The sequence below is a fragment of the Manacus candei genome, unplaced genomic scaffold (assembly GCF_025592945.1).
Source record: "Manacus candei isolate 608988 ecotype Guabito, Panama unplaced genomic scaffold, ASM2559294v1 h1tg000576l, whole genome shotgun sequence".
Classification (NCBI taxonomy): Eukaryota; Metazoa; Chordata; class Aves; order Passeriformes; family Pipridae; genus Manacus; species Manacus candei.
The window spans coordinates 5,370-10,738 of record NW_026138624.1 but is presented as its reverse complement, the minus strand read 5'-3'; positions in this window follow the sequence as shown (position 1 = coordinate 10,738).

Sequence of the window (5,369 nt, the reverse complement as noted above, 5' to 3'; positions counted from 1 at the left end):
TACACTGAGCTGTGAAGTGCAGGTAGATGACTCTTCTTACAGCAGCAGGATGAGAGAGTGCCCTAGGATTCTTGGCTCAGGGATACTGGTTATACAGAGGAAGACCTACCCATGCCAATTGAAATTCTATAATTTTATGGCTGTGGTGAGCATTTTTCAGCTAATTTGTCAAAGGGTTAGAGGTGTGACAGGCAGGAAAGACAGATGGTGATGCCAAGAGACAGGTTTAGCTTCTTTGAGCACTGGGCAGTGTTTTCCTTGTTAACTCCACTGACTGTAGCAAATAACATGCATTTGCATCCTTTTCAAGTGTGTGTAGGAGGGAGGAGCCTGCACCAATTTGTCTGGTTTAATTATAGATGTTCTACCCACCTTCCTAATTGCTCCTTCATTAAGAAGTAGCTTGTTTCTTTTTTCCCTAGGAGCTAAAAATAATCAACTTTTGTTTGTTTCTGTAAATATTTTTTTCTGCCCTTGAGGAGATAATTATTTCTATTGTTGCATGAAGATGGTGGCCAATACAGGAGGAATAATTAGAGCAGATGGCTGAAAATACTTCCCTTGTAAAAGACATCTAGCGTAATAAAATACCTCCCCTCCTCTTTTGTCTCCTCCAAATATACGTTTTTCTTTCCTTCAGGTGGATGGGAGTTGGGTGAGGGGGCGTAAATCTTTTCCTGATGTATTAAACTGAGGAGCTGTCAAGAGTTCACAGCCTGGCAAGTGAGCTCCCCGTATCCATCACTGAAATTAAAGCGTTTTCAAATGTGGTGTGGAGTCCTGGGTCTGTGGCGTGGGGAAATATCCGCTGCACTCCATCACTTGAAATGTTAACCTTGTCTCTCCGTGGTGACTGAGGACAGGAACACTTGCTCTTGGAACTTGCTGGTTAAATGGCAATCTGTCAGCACCAAGGAAAGGCTGCCCTCGTGGGTGTCAATCTCGGCTTTGTCGGCGCCCGCTCCAAACCTTTGCTTGTTCCTGACCGTGCACTCCCGGAGGAATGAACATTCCTCCTGCTGGAGATCGCGGGAGCCGCACTGTGCTCTGTGTCCTGTAGGATGTGTCTGGGGGAAAGAATAAATCTGGCTGCCAGGGGTGAAGTTGGTGGGAAACCCCTGCTGATTTCAGGTTTCCCTCCAGGTAATCCTCACCTGGAACCCACAACCCGGAATCCTGGAGTCAGAGACTGGATTGGGTTGGAAGTGACCTCAAAGAGCATCTCGTTCCAACTCCCCTGCCACGGGCAGAAACAACTTCCACTAGACCAAGGTTGCTCCAAGACCCATCCAACATGGCCTTGGACACTTATAGGGATGGAGCAGCCACAGCTTCTCTGGGCAGCCTGTGCCAGGGCCTCACAGTAAAGAATTTCTTCCTAATTTCTAGGGAATAAGGGAAAATATTGAGCACAGCAGGAAGCAGAGACTGTGTTTAACTATATCACTTTTTATTGGTTTTATTTTAAAATGTCTTTGTTTTCTGGCCAGAGGATAAAGATCTTGTCTTGGTGTCTCTAACAGTTGTTGCAGTCCTTTTTCAGGACTGTGCTCTAAACAAACCCCAGTTAATTAAACAAATTGTAAAGTTACCACAAAGTGTGATCAAATTACCCAGACATTGTCTAAACAGGAGTTTCTCAACCCTTTTAAGCCCAAACCTTGCATTTTGGTATCCTTCCCATTTGTGAATTTTTTGCCAGCCAGTGTGGGAATGCAAGTGTATCACTGTTCTTTATTCATTTGTTGCAGTGGCTGCTGCTGTTTCTGAGCCTTGGTAGTCACAGGCACAAGCTGAGAAAGTGATACTGAGAGATTGTGTCCCCAAAGGCTGACATAAAGGCAACCTCAGGCTGGCTGACAACAGCAGCAGCTAAAAAACATAAAATGGAGAGAAATCTGCCTGAAAATGGAAAAAAAAAGGTGCAGCAGGGAGGAAGGATGTAACGTGCTGAATTGCAAGGAGATTGTGCATCATTTATTCCATGCCATGAGAACGTTTTTTCACTTTTCCGTAATTCATTCCTTGTTTTGGAGACCTAACTGAGAAGGAGTTGATACCCCCCCACAATTAACCTGTGTTATACACAAGCTGTGGGCCTGCTACACAAGGTGTGGCCTTGTGGTTGTGTGTATAATCATGGAATATTCTGAGTTTGAAGGGACCCACCAGCATCGAGTCCAACTCCAGGCCCTTCACAGGACAACAATCCCACCACATGCCCCAGAGTGTTGTCCAAATATTTCTTGAACTCTGTCAGGCTTGTGGCTGTGACCACTTCCCTGGGAAGCCTGTTCCAGTGCCCAGCTACTCTCTGGGTGAAGAAGCTTTTCCTCGTAAATACAATTTGGTATGTGCATGACACACTCCAAATAGATGTCAGAGCTGTAAAGGTATTGCAGGACTCTGCTTGTTGAATTTTCAGGTCAGATCCCCTCCCTGGTCCTTCTGCTCTTTGATGTCCCTGGATGAACAACTGGCTCCTTAGGGATTCCCAGTGCTGGTGATTCCCCACCTACCTGTGCTTTCTGCCCATATTTTGCAGATTTGGTTCCCTACTGATTTAGTGTCATCTGCTGTGCTGGATTCAAAATGTGAAATGTTGCCAGGGTTGGTTTACTGTGGATGTGTGATGTGAGGACACATCCTGCCAAAGTTTGGGTGACCATTTTAAGTGTTCAGTTCATGTTATACTTGTTTACTTGGGAAAAGCACCGAAAAGGTCTCTTGCCTCAATTTAGCTACTGATTTTCACAAACCTTGCAGGACCACAGCATATTTGTGGTCTCACTCCTCCTATTAAATCCAGTTGAAATAGCCCATGTTCAAGTGTGAGCTCTGACAGTGACACCCATGACTGCAGAGGTGTTATGGTCTCATAAGCTCTGTTTCCTCCAAGTCATCCTCCCAACTCTGTTACACTCTAAAGCCAGAGTGTGAAGCTGCCTCCTCACTGTAGCAGCTGCCTCCAGCCAGCTCCAGCTTCACCATTCAGTGTTTGTTTTATGCCAGCTCCTCTTTCTCCCATCCTGAATTTCCAGCTTCCTGTCATTTTTCCTGAAGCTGGGAAAAGCACAGGAGGAAAATGCCCAGTGGCTGACACGCAGCTTTCCTTGGCTCTGCAGGTTCCTCCTGGTTCATTCACCAAGCACGTGTGGAATGGGCACTCAGCCATGACCCTGGTGCTTGCAGCTGCTGCTGCTCCTCAGTCTGACTGAGAACTATTTAAATTAAACACCAGAGGTCAAATACCGGGTGCCAAAGAGGGGGAAAAATGGAAAAAGAATGAGGTTTTTCTTCTATGAAAAAAACAGTGAGGGAGACACTCTTATCCTGCTCAGTTGCAGGCAGAGGAAAAGGGTTAGGGTTAGGGTTAGGGTTAGGGTTAGGGTTAGGGTTAGGGTTAGGGTTAGGGTTAGGGTTAGGGTTAGGGGGGGTTTTATGGATTCCGGGGGGGTTCCAATCCAACAGTTGCTGTTTGGTTTTAAGCGAATTTATAGCAGGAAGGAGTTGCCAGATTGAGTACAACTGGAAACTAAAACCACAACAGAATGATTGCTTGCTGGATTGTAAAAGTGAAAGCTTTGTTTAAATCTGAGCTACTCCAAACAGCATCTTAAATTGGAAGACATTCTGTCCATAGTATCAGCTGGAAACACTCATCTTCACTTTTTTTCCTCCAGAAGGAGAAATAGCCAAAACCACACATCAAGAATAGCCAAAACACTGGTGTCTTAACAGTGCTTTAGTCACCAATGTCAAGCACAGCACTGCATGAAGAAAATTAACTCCATCCCAGCCAGACCCAGCAGAGAAAGCATGGTTGGGAAAACTCACTGGGGAGAGAAGGACTTCCCAGAGAAACTTCTGGATGTATTTAGGCAGCTCTCTTCTCCCAGCAGGGAGCTGCAGGCTCCTTTCTGTGCCCTATAATCAGTACAATTGTTTATATTTTAAAAGATATAAGTTGCTTCTCTTCCCTTTTGCAGACAGTCATTACAGAGAGTAGAGACTACAGATCAAGATCCTTCTGCTTTAAGTAGAAAGCTACTGAGCCATTGGAACTGAGCTTTTCTCAGTAAGGGAGAAGTGCATTCCTTAGGCCAGCTCCTTAAGGAGCCTAAATCCTACTTAAAGAGGCCAAAGAGTCTTAGGCACCTCCATGCCCTGAGGACCTGAGTCTCTGGGCCATTCTTAATGACAGGACAATTCCTGTGGCTCATTTACATCTGCAGATAGTGTCTGTGCCTGCACAAATATGCAGTTCAGAGGCCAAAATTCAAGTTGAATGTGCTATTGCTTGTGTGCAAGAGCACAAATTTTTGATGTCTATCTTCTCTTGGTGTGTGTCATACACGCAGGAAGACTTTCATAAATGTGCCCCATGCAGTTACACTCATCTGTGTTTCTAATGTTGCCTTACATCAGATATTTTGGGTTCTGGAGTTGTCCAAAATATTGAGATTACCACAGCTATCACACTTGTGCTAATATTGGAAAACATGCTTTAACCCTAAAGTAAACTGGTTCTTTGCAGATAAAGTAAACCATGTGGCTAAAGCAAATCCAAGGATCCAGGCAGTGGAACTCACTGCAGTTTATCCCTGTGTGGGTATGTGCTGGCCTGTGCATGGATGGGCCAGAAACAGCCACATCATTAGGAAAATTCTTCAGGTTAGAGCGTGGTCTGCAGTCTGGAAGAGATGATCTGTCACTGTCTCTGCTGCCAGTGTGTATCTTACACTAATCTTCTACTGGAAGGGATGGTAGCCCCCCACCATCCTCTGGATTAAGTGGGGTTACCCCTGCCTGTGCCTGGAGACAGCTGATCTCAGCTGTGCTCCATGGCCCTGCAGAAGGAAAGCTTCTGTTCCTCCCCAAACCCTTCTTATCACACCTCGATGAAAGACAGTGAACACGACCTCGAGTATTGTACATTGCAAAATGCCTTTGAGATAGCTCACATGACATTGTCTTGCTATCTCTTCTGCATGCTATGAAAATAAAAATAATTTAATAAATTCTCACATAATTACCCCCCCAAAAAGTGACCTTGTTTCTGTTGCTGCTTGGCTTCTGTTTCAGTTCCTATCCAAGCAGTGTAGATGTTTCAAACCACATACTAATGCACCATTCATCACACATGTGAAAATAGATTTAGCACATTGATATTACATTTGGTTTCTGTGTAATTTGTCCTGATGGTCAATAGAAAGTTTTTCTTTTGGGAGTGTAACAGCAAAAGCAAAGTCAAGGACCATTAGTTCCCTATGCCTGCTATTCATGTGCTGTGATGGATGTTGCCTGTTAAGGAAAAAAAAAAAGGAAGAAAAACATTGCCCTACAGCACCAGGATTACTCTGTCAGCT